Raw genomic sequence first — 12328 nt, 5'->3', positions numbered from 1 at the left:
TTGATTTGCCAAGGAAATTGAAGTTCTGATTTGTTTTCTCCTAGTGCCCATCAACTTCTTATAATCCTCTGTTGGAGCGCCAATGACCAAGATTAAAACTTAATCAATGGCTAGGATCATATCAGAGTCGATCCATGTGAGTTTCTCGATGATTCACACCTTGACTTAATTAGTTCTAATTAATTAATTATATTCCCCAAGTTTAGACTTCATAAATATTTAAAAAATTGGTTAATAATCTAATAAAGTCATCTCTAGGTGGAATTTCCATAAACAATTTCGGGGTTTTGGAGATCTCATGCATTGTAACCTCTCCACCAAATTTTGTGGGTAGAACACATTCGATGCTACAGAAACTAACAATCTTAAGGGGTAAAATAAATGATATATCATAAAGAGAAAGCTTTGATCCTCAAGCTATGCACCATATAAAAGGAATTATCAAAAAGAAGTAAAAGGCGCACTAAAGGGGTGGAAAAAGCAGGCCAAGGAAAGGGGTAAGTCATCCCTCCACAATTGCTCCCTCCATTACATCTACACTTAGAATGTGGACCTCCATTAGCTAGTCCCCTGACCATGGCACTTAGCCATGAAGTCATTCCCATATGTTGCCACCTATTCTCACTAACACTTGTGGATTGAAGGGTTGACCTTGGAAATGCCACCTCCCCTTAGGGTCTAGACACACCTAGTAGGGTTGATTACCTAGTCACCCCTACAATGGTATGGAACACTTTTGTGAGACTTGGTCTGGTTAGGTATTTGAAGGGGACCCCAATTTGAAATTATATTATGCCATTAACATTTAATTATGGTCCACTTAGATTCATCTATGGTTATTGTATCTAATGAATGGTTGCTTTCACTCGCGTTTGAGATGGTTTTGCACAAAGAAGCTAAGGCCTTGAAGGCACATTATTCCACTCTTGCTCCACATGATGTCCAGGCCATACTACACTTCCGAAAAGCATGATGTGTTAATTTTTTAGTGTTCTATGCTATTGTAATCACTTAAAACAATTTCATTCACTCTCATTCACCCCAATAACAGTGAAGCAATCATAGATAGAATAGTAAACAATAATGCACAATAGAAGAAAGAAAGCACAAAGAGACATAGAGGATTTTGGTCAAAGGCCAAGGTAAACTCCACAAGGGGAAAGCCCAAAATCAATTATTCTTCTTCTATCAGTCAATCAATGTTCAACATGAGATATCTAGTCCAAATAGTACATCCATAAACCAGTCAAAGTCAAACTCTGATTTTCCAATTCAACCAAGTCAAAAACAATCCAATGAGAGAGAGAGTCAAATCTGGTTAAAGATAATAGTTTGCAATAGAGGGCCGAAATTCAGCTTGTGGAAGACAATCCACCTTAGTCAACAAACCTTGTGAAATTTTCAGTTAACAGTTACAGTCAAACCCTGCCGTCAACGTAGTTTAATGAACTCAGAACAAGGACAAAACCTCAAACAAAGATGGTCAACGAATCTTGCAAATTTTGGCCTCCTTCCAAAGTGAAAAATATCGGTCAAATAGTAGCAGAAGTCTTGGTCAAAGTAGAGGTTTGACCCCTAGTTAAATAGTGTAGTCAACCTCAGAAAATGTGACTAGAAAATTTTGGTCAAATAGAGAGAATATTCTAGGAATATTTGGCCTTCCAAAACAATCCAAACAACTTGGTCAAACTATGTCAAGTGTTGAGGTCAATGCATTGGTCAACACAAAACAAAAAAGACTCCTTTCTCATTCGCATGTGTGAAATGTCTCCTACAATTCTCAGAGTGAATTGCTTGTGATGTGATGGTGCCAAATGACAAGTCAACTAGGTCTATTTATATGTGTCTTAGGAGGGTCAATTTCCTCTTATGGGGCTCACCTGGTCAAAGGTGTGAATATGACTTGTCTCCATGTTTTTGATGATGAAATTCAGATCATAGCTACCAATTTTTTGTGAAAATTTCAAATCTGAAATTCTATTGTGGCAACTGGAATAAATTCTTCTAATTGTTAATTAATTTAACAATTTATTTGCTACGACAAATATCGAATGAATCACACTCCAACCTTCACAAATAAAGCTGCAGAAGAAAAATAGCACTAGAAACTGAGAAAATCTAGCGCACACACATAAAAATATGAGACGGTTATTTTTGGACAATTGTCCCTGGAAAAATCCAACTTGGAAAAACCAGTGTAGAAGATGAGGGTTTTATTATTATGCAGCAGTGAGATTCTGAGTACAATCTGGATGCACAAACTGGCAATCCACTATAGGAGAAACTTACCACAAAAATTAGTGAGACAATTTTTGTCTCACCCAATACTGATCCAACTCCGAAACTGGCTTCGCATGGGCTCCACAAAACCCCTACGTCAAACCTGTGCATGCACCAAAACACTCTGCCTGGAACTGCAACTGATCAAGCCATTTGCCCAATCCAACCTTTGCGAATGACTCGGTGGCACCTTTCGGAAATCTTCCTGGCCTCCAGCAACTGAATTGATCCTCTGTCTGGCCAAATCGAACTCTGCGTCTGAAGCTTTTTGTTGAAATTTCTAAGTCTGATACGTTAGAAATCCCTATTGCATTTTCTGGTTTAATTTCTCCTACTTGTTTATTCCCTTAACAAGTTATTTATAATTATAAATACTGAAATAAACACAAATGTAGCCTTAACCCATATACATATCAACAACTGAAATACTGAGACAAACACACAAGGGACACCGTTATTTTTGGACAATCGTCTCGGAAAAACCAATGCGGGAAAATTGGTGCAACAGTTTTGAGGGTTTTATTATTATGCAGATTCTTGAGTATAACTAGGGTGCCAGAAATGGCTCACCCAACAAAGATTGTTACACGGCAGTAATACCTCTTCTCGAAGGTAGATATTCAGCCTCTCAGCTCTAGTCTACCCCACGAAAATCCTTTCGGCGCTTCCTCTTGGCCTTGTGTCAGCCTTGCTAGCTTCAGTGTAGCTCCTGAAGCCTCTGCGTGAGCCTCTTAGCTCTCTACGTCAGCACTTGGCCCCTCTGCATCACCGACGCAGGCCTCTCTCCCTCTGCGCAGTCCCCAACTGCCTCTGCGTAGCTCCTGCTGCCTCTGCGTAGCTTTCGCTGCCTCTGCGTCAGCCTCTTGGGTCTCTGCGCTGATCCTCTGGCACTATCCCTGCGTCTCTGCTATGTAATCACTGCAAAATACCACTAGCTTGAATTTTCTCAGCCAGCCCCGCTCCAGAAAATTGAACTGACTGATCAGTTTTGGTGTCTCTCCAACTGACTCTCAAGCCTCCTCTTATACTTTTCCTGTTGAGTCTTCAACGGTTGAGATTAAATCTCCAATCAACGGCTAAGATTAGATTTGGCTTGATCCATGTCATTTAGCACATTCTCACCGAGTTTTATATTAATACCCATTAATATTTTAATTTTCCTAAGTTTAGACTTAGGAACCTCATTAAAAATATTAATTATTTTAATATCTCTCCAACTGGGTGGAATTTCATCGGTCATGGAGATCTTATGTGCCTTAGCCTCTCCACCAATTTTCATGGCTTGAGCACATCCGATGCTACCACAAATCAACACTCCCTCTTAGCGAGGAATGTGCTCTAGTAATGCTCCACCATTGAAACATCACATTGATTCTTCTGCATCGGTACCTGTGCTGATGCTTGGCATGTTGCCTTACATCATCTGCATCGTTGTTTCCTGTACTGCTGCCCATGACACTGCCACTGCTACATCTGTATTACAACTCCCTCTCAATATGTTGCCCATGTTGCCCCTAGCACTGCCACTGCTAATTGTTGCACTGCAACTCAGTTACCGAGAAGTAAGTAATTGATCTACCCAAATGCTGACATCCCGGTCAGTCTGGAAGCCTCATGATGTTGAAGCTGCCCCTGTTGCTTTCTTGTGCTTCCTCTGCTGCCGCTGCGCTGCTGCAAACTGCTTTGTGCCTCTCGCACTGCTGCAACCTCCATTGCGTTGCTGCAAACTGCTCTGTGCCTCTCGCACTGCTGCAACCTCCACTGCGCTGCCTCAGATTTTTGCACCCAAGCACTGCCTTGCTGCTCCACTACACTTTTCTCCACTCGACCTCTGTCATCCTGCTACTATCATTAAGGGCATCCCGTAGTTGGATGTCATCCAAGAGGTTGGGCACCTTAAGGATCCTGCTCCTAGTATGTAGTCCTCCTGACTACATCTCGATATCTCCCCACCTCTTCTCTAGAGGTGCATGAGCACTCATGGCACAGTCGTCATCAGTCTCGACTTCTTTCTCCGCCTTAGCTGGAGCTACCTTGGAGCCGGAAGCCTCTCCCTTGTTTTTCTTCCTGAGACACTGGGATGCATAATGTCCTAGCTCCCCACAATGGAAGCACTTCACCTTGGAGATATCCTTCTTCTTCGTCTTCCCCTGCTGTCCTGTAGATGCTAGAGCCGCATCCTCTTCCTCCTCTTTCTTGATTCGACCTCCCTTGCCACTACTCCCCACCTTGGTCAACCATCTGATTTCTTCTTGGCGAAGAGTTGCCCACATCTCCTCCCAACCTAGAAAAGTAGCCTTGCCCAAAATAATTTGGACAAATGTCTCCCACTCCTCGGAGATTGTATTCAAGGCTTCCCTCACCATGAATTCCGAATCCGGTGTAGACCCTACGGAAGTAAGTTGGTCACAAATCTCCTGCAATCTGAGGAGGAATGGATCTATCTGCTCTCCCTTCTGCATCTGATACAATCGCAGCTGATTTTCCAATCACATCTTCTGCTGCACGGAAGAGCCTTGATACAATGTCTTCAAAGTATCCCACATCTCCTTTGTTGTGTTCTTTTCAGCAATATTTGGTACGACATGATCTTTGACCCCATTAAGGATCATGCACTTTGCCATCGCCGTTGCATCCTCATACTTCTCATTCTCATCTGGGTCGACCGGGATAGCCATGGGTCTAAAGGCAAAGTCCTTGATGCGATGTCGATCCAGGACTGCCAGGATCCTGGCCTTCCAAATGACAAAGTTGGAAACCCTGTCCAACCTATCTTGATCCCTCAGCCCGTTCACTACCATTTCCGCTCCTCTTCTGGTCTCCCTTTGAGTTTTGACTTCCCTCCTGGAAATATCCCTCTAAGTCCTGATTTCCCTGCTGGAAATCCTCCCACTAAAATGTTGAACCTCTCCTCTCCAATCCTCCTTGCAACTGCAACTTGGATTTGGATTTCCTGGCTAGAAATCCGTCAATGTAGTGACTCCATCTACCTTGGTTCTGCCCCGTTAAGTATTGTTTTGCTTCGATAGAAGCAGCACCCCACCAGCTTTCCAACCACAATCTGCCCACAGCTCCCTAGGTCCCGGCAACTGAAGAAACTGAGCCTTCTAGCTCTGCACAATCTCTGCAAAGGCTGAATCGCTCCTCTGGCCAACTACGTCAATCGGAAATCCTACCTGGCTGAGTAGGATGATGTGGCTCTTTGTGAGCCTCTTTTGCCTCTCTTTGCCTTTGCGCTGGCCCTCTCTTTGGCTCGAAATGATGACGCAGACTGTTTGCATCACTTCTTCTCTGCTGCCTTCTGCTTAGGAGCAACTCTGTCTCTCGGGACAGCTACTACTGCTGCAAATTTCCGATATAGTTTATGTCTTCTGTCCTTCTATGATCTGCAACACTCTGATACCATGTTGAAATTTCTAAGTCTGACACGTTAGAAATCCCTACTACATTTTTTGGTTTAATTTCTCCTACTTGTTTATTCCATTAACAAGTTCTTTATAATTATAAATACTGAAATAAACTCAAATGCAGCCTTAACCCATATACAGATCAACAACTGAAATACTGAGACAAACACACAAGGGACACCGTTAGTTTTGGACGATCGTCCTTGGAAAAACCCAATGCTAGAAAACCGGTGCAACAGTTCTGAAGGTTTTATTATTATGCAGATTCTTGAGTACAACTAGGGTGCTAGAAATGGCTCACCCAACAGAGATTGTTACACAGCAGTAATACCTCTTCTCGGAGATAGATATTCAACCTCTTAGCTTTAGTTTGCCCCACGAAAATCCTTTTGGCGCTTCCTCTTGGTCCTGCGTTAGCCCTGCTAGCTTTAGCATAGCTCCTGAAGCCTCTGCGTTAGCCTCTTGGATCTTTGCGTCAACACTTGGCCCCTCTGTGTCACCCACGCAGGCCTCTTTGCCTCTGCGTAGTCCCCAACTGCCTCTGCGTAGCTCTTGCTGCCTCTGCTTAGCTCTAGTTGCCTCTGCGTCAGCCTCTTTGGTCTCTGCGCCGACACTCTGGCACTATCCCCGCCTCTCTGCTATGTACTCACTACTCCTCGCTACAACAGACCATTAGCTAGAATTTTCTCAGCAAGCTCCGCTCCAGAAAATCGATCTCACTGTTCAGTTTTGGGGTGTCTCCAACTGACCTTCAAGCCTCCTCTTATACTTTTCTTGTTGAGTCTTCAACAGCCGAGATTAATTCTCTAATCCACGGCTAAGATTAGATTTGGCTTGATCCATGTCATTGAGAACATTCTCACTCAGTTTTATATTAATACCCATTAATATTTTAATTTTCCTAAGTTTAGACTAAGGAACCCCATTAAAAATATTAACTATTTTAATATCTCTCCAACGGGGTGGAATTTCCCCAAACCATTTCTGGGTCTTGGAGATCTTATGTGCCTTAGCCTCTCCACCAATTTTCATGGCTAGAGCACATCCGATGCTACCACAAATCAACATCTTTAAAGATCACCTTGGTGTACTTGGAGAGGGCTCTTCATGGACCAATGCCCCTGGTCATCCTTGTAAATATCCTAGTCACCCTAGATAGCACTTGAAGGGAAATTTTCTGGGTGCCATCAACACTATGTCATCTTAAAACCCTAGATTTCACATATATCCTTGCATAGGGACTCCATAACCCCTAAGGTACTGGCCTATCACTTTTCTTCAACCAAAAAACCAAAAATTCTCTTTATCTTTTTCCCTTTTTTTATTTTGTTTGTAGTATGTACATACTACAACGTACGGTTTTAAATACTGAATCCTTGATTTAGGTTGTTGGATTGGCTTGATTTTCATGTCATATCCTTTAATGGACATTGTTAATGCTGAATGGTGTGCTCAGGATAAATCTTTACAGTTAGCTTGCGTTATAGTAGATCATGCGTAAATCAATTGTTCTTTGGATCTAGTCATAACTTATCAAATCTCGTTGGGTTTTTTCTCCCCTTTTGGATCTTATATGCTAACGGTTTCTTCTAAGGATTTATTCATTCTATTTTAGCATATTCAAGGTTTTATTTGAGTTAAATGCAAAATCTTTGGATCTGACCCTAAAATAATTCAGAGTCAATGCGCTTCAATTTATAATCTGTGATGTGTTGTTAATGCTGGAATTAAATACTCGATCTTGCCCCTTTTTCTAGATTTCGTGCATCAGCGTTAATGTCACTCTTCTTTTCTGCAAATATCCTAACATATTGAAGTTTTGGAACAACCTTGAGGCAAATCTATGGTTAAAATTTAAAATGCTTTGATAATGTCAAGTAAACGTATATGTTGTTGAATGCTTTGCCTGTTGGTTACATTGTTAGCATTCTAAGAACTTATGTTCAGTGTTCTGCAATTAAATGTCTAGGGTATCAATGTTGTTCATGATCTAAATTCTGCTTTGATGTGTGAAATGGTAACCAAAGTAAAACTCTTCCATGCCTTTGGAATAGTTGTCATATGATGGTAATTAGCCTCTCTCTATTTGATGTTTCCTTTAAAACATGCAAGAAATGAATTAAATGCTGATACATAGTGTCATGCTATCATATTTTTTTTTAGTATCAACTCTATGGGATAGTTCTTATTTCCATTTACATGATTACAAATTACAATATGACTGTTCTGAACAGTGTTGATAATATTGGCGATATTCGAAAATATCGCGATATTTTCGGCAAAACAATATATCGCCGAGTAAATATCACGATATTTTCCATTTTGAAAATATCGGCTATGTTTAAAAATCTGAAAAAATAATTTGATTTTTTATGTTTGCCGATATTTTCGCTGATATTGCCGATAAGATGTTTTCTGGACCCTCGCCAATATTTTGCCGACACTGATATTATCAACACTGGTTCTGAATATGTTTTAAGATTGGCACTTCATCTCTTGTTTCTAGTGACATCTCTCAGACATATTATGGATTGTTTCGTTAGCTATGAATAATACATGGTAACCATGGATTAAGGCTTTTAAATGTGTTTAAATGCTGAGTTTGATTCACATTTTAAATCTCACTTTGCAAAGGTTAATTTTGTTTGCATTTGATGCCACTAATCCACTGATTTGAGCACTAACAACGTGGGTTAATTCTCAGAATCTCATTACTGTCTGTTGGTATCATTGCTGGACCCTTTTCCTCACTTTCTTTCATGATTTTAAAGGAAACACTGTGATATGGTAATATTGCTTCAATATAGAATTTATGATACTAATTCATCTGGCTTGCCGTAACATGGTTGAATGCTGAGATTGATTACACTTTGAAGTTTTGTAATGTCATATAACACTACGATAACATGCTAAAAATCACTTAAAGTACCACTGCCATAAACGTTTCAAGTCTGCTCTTACATTCATATTCATTGCTGGGATACTTCCTATCAGGGCTTCGTTACTGATCAAATGTGATATTGGCATATCATGAAATGATATAAGCTGTTCTGTGAAACTGTGTAAAAAACATACATTCTATTGCTGGTGTATCATTCAAGCTAGTGTTTATGGCATTTTAAATTCTGCGCTATTTTATTGTCTTATGATGATAATTCTGCTATGATACATGGAATTAAGCATGCTTGAATAATAATGCAATACTGAACTCATTGTCCATTTGACTTGCTGAAGTATACCCTGTTCACATTTCTGATCAATGGGCAGCACTGAGGGACACTGGAATAATTGTGAGATACAAATACATGCATCTTCTATGTATGGATTCTGTCTCATGGTAATCAATACATGATTCGGAACTCATTTTAAACATAACATGTGGTCCATGCCTTATTGACCTATTAGTTTATGAGCATTTGAGTTTGAATTGAGCAAGAGTTATCTCATATTTCCAAGCGTTACATTGGATGTTGTCATTGATTTAATTGAGCATCTTTTGAACTTGATCCTATTGGTGTTGTGGTACTTACACCATCGTAGTCCCTCCCACAATGGTCAAAGACACTTCAAGGAAGGAGCACCCATCATTTTGAGGGATATATGAGGGTTGCCATTGCATTTTCAAGAGAAGCACTCGACATGGAAGTGTATAGAAAAGGCTAGTGCTTTCGGGATTTATTTTGTTATTTTGAGATGTTGCTAGAAGAACTGTCTTAGTGCTACAAGTAAGAAGAAAACATATGAAGCCTTTATAAGTTTCTCATTCAAGGTATCTAGCACTAATAAGAGGATCACTTTATTTCAACGAGACTTGCAGACCCTCTTATGTATATTTTATCATTTTTTGAAGAGGGATCCACAACTTTCCAGAGAATTATCTTGAGGAGAAGAGGAACCCGTAACTTTCTAGAGAATTGCCAATTAGGAGGTTATTGAGAAGACAGCCTATAAATGAGGCCTCCCCCTCACTGACATGTTGTGTTTTCATTGTGGAGAAATACCCAAAGCTATCTGGCTGGAAGTTGAAGATACTTTTGCACATTTGGAGCTTCATTATGGGCATATTCAGGGCTGTCATCGTGCATTAGACTGCTGTTCTGTACCTATATTTTTTGCTTCCTTTCTGGAAAATATTTTTGATGTTGTAACATTTATTAATCAGAAAATGAGGGCTGTGTAACAAACATAAATGTAAATAGCAATAAATAATAATAATCATAATTAATGAAGAGATAGATGCTAATGAATGGACATGTCTTAACTAAAGGACATGAATTTTGATGAAAAGGCGCCCAAGTAATTTTATTTATACGGAGCCCTCGTTGTAATTCAATTTTGATCATCATCTTTCATAAATTATTCAATATAACTTTGAATGGATTTTTCTATATTATTCCATTTATTTTGGACATTCATGATATGAAGCAGTTCGGTTCATTTCAGGCTGAGAGAACGCCCTGTTTGTCCTCTTAAAGCCTACTAATATCGAATCTGGATTATGTAATGTATGGAGGTTGTTCTACAATGAAAGATTGACTTTTTACTTCATATATTCAGCTCTGATGTTACATTTTGATGAAAATACTTAATGGAGATCATTCAGTAGCTTTTTGGGCTTTATATGTTGGCTGTAATTGTAAACGTAGATCTGTTGTAACTGGAAATACTATTGTTTTTAGCGTGTTTGTTGGTTTAATATACTCCATAGTCAAGTTTCCAATTCATTGAAGTGTTTTGCAGTCCTTAGTCCAATGGATAAGGTATCCATCTACTAGAATTCACCATCATATATTTATTAAAGACTTCAAATTTCTGTTTTGACCAATGTTTTTATTAAATTAATTGGTTTCAAGGGCAGATTGTCAGTCCTATAAGGGAAATCGCCCTCGTGGTGCAAATTATTTAGCCTAAAGTGAGGGAAGTATCCCCTGAGGTGACAATGGGTCGAACCTTTTAAGTTTCCATAGCGTTTTTACTTGGCGAATAGACTTATCTTTGTGCAGATCTCGGAGATAACAACAAGCATCTTATCTTGTAGCACTTTTGAGAGAAGACAGCTTGGGTTTTGTCACATTTGGAAACCCTAGTGCTGCTTGGTGTGGTTGTTATTGAGAAGATAGGAGACATTTTTCTACACTTGTGGGATGCAAATGTAGGTGGCAAGGACGACTTGCTAGTCTAGATTATTGAGGAGTTTTGGTGAAGTACCCAACTTTGGTTAGGAGTGATTCCTAGCCAAGAGTCAGTGGTTAGGGTTTTCTTATGGCTTATCTATTTAGAATTTGGAGAGCTTGACTTGTACCAGTTTGTGATAAGTTGTTGGTATGTACATATACTTCATCTATTTTATCTATATGAAGTGTTGCAGCTGTCCAAATTTTGTGTACTTGCAGGTTTGAATTTCAGCGTATGTTGTGCATGCTAATTTGATATAACTCGGAGCTGAATTGGTTAAGTGATTTAATACATATCTTAAAGATAAAGCAGGAGATTTACTGTTGTAATAAGACATTTCATGTGTTATATGCTTGGAAAATGTCCCCTAAGGTATGTATCTTTGTCACATTGAAACACTCTTGAATGCTATTTTTCTCTTAGGTTGCCTTGTGAAATTGGGTTGAAGAGAAGTGAAATATTGCTGCTGTAAATTCATATTTAAGATTCCAGCTTAAGGTTGAAAGTTCACAGAATGTTAACCTAGGGGACCTCAAGGTTGACATGAAATTTTTAAAAGTCTCATTTGAGAAAAAATTATACAGACCACGTCAATCTAAGAAGAATCCACTCAAGTCATTATAAAAGTCATTTGTTTAATATGTTTAGACCCCTAGTATAGAAGAAGAATCCCATGTCAATAGGAGGGGGTCCTCATGAAGAATATTAGAAGGTATTATGTAAGATGTTTGTACATTCACCAAGACATTATTCTAAGGTGTTGCAAAAGAGTTCTAATCCCTCTTCTCGAACTTCATTTGAGTTTTGTTTTATTCTGATCCCTCTTCTTGAACTTCATTCGAGTTTTGTTTTATTCTGGCATTGGAGGAGATCATCGACATTTTAGGGTAACGCATTTCTCATTTATTACAACAGCTCCGCTCTTTTCATATGCATGTGCATTCATTTTATCATTTTTATAGTATTAAAGCATGTGGAACTGTGATGGCCAAGGATGAGGGGGGCAAGCTAGGCATTGGCTTAGTGTAGAGTCGTTTGAAACCAATGGGGGGTCTGGTTGTATGATGCTAGGGGATACATGAGCGAGGGATACTCCTAGCATCCAAGGTCAAAAGAAAGAAACTTTGAAAATGGATCTTTGGTTACTCCTCTAGAATTGGGAGGTAGTCTGATGTGTGGGAGATTACCTACTCTAGATTTGTATGGAGTTGATCCCTATAACACGCTAAAAACATGTGTTGTGATGTATAGTTTAAGACCTCTGAATTGGTCTCGATAATATTGGTTGGTCTCCCATAGGGAGAGGTTGAGGAGAAACAGACAAAGTCTCACCATTCTATTGTCTAGTGCACTTTAGAACTCTACTTCTTGTTCATTGCTTTGATCTGATGGATCAATATGAAAGTATGAGGTGATCATCCTAGTCATCCCAAGACAAGGCATGGCATGCAAGAGTTGTGATCTAT

At 39.5% G+C, this 12328-nt stretch overlaps 1 protein-coding gene across 1 annotated transcript in view; it reads left to right on the top strand.

Annotated features, from left to right (window-relative positions):
- Nucleotides 1-10017, top strand: part of LOC149228268 (uncharacterized) — a 110158-nt gene extending 100141 nt beyond the window's left edge. Inside the window, exon 3 of the mRNA XM_089378130.1 lies at nt 8922-10017. The gene's annotated coding sequence lies outside the window, so the exon portion shown is untranslated. The remainder of the gene's footprint in view (nt 1-8921) is intronic.
- The last annotated feature ends 2311 nt before the right edge of the window (nt 10018-12328 follow it).

The sequence above is a fragment of the Pinus tabuliformis genome, chromosome J (assembly GCF_031772625.1).
Source record: "Pinus tabuliformis cultivar Carrire ecotype Pingquan chromosome J, CPIR1, whole genome shotgun sequence".
Classification (NCBI taxonomy): domain Eukaryota; kingdom Viridiplantae; phylum Streptophyta; class Pinopsida; order Pinales; family Pinaceae; genus Pinus; species Pinus tabuliformis.
This window is presented reverse-complemented; position numbering and strand designations above follow the sequence as displayed.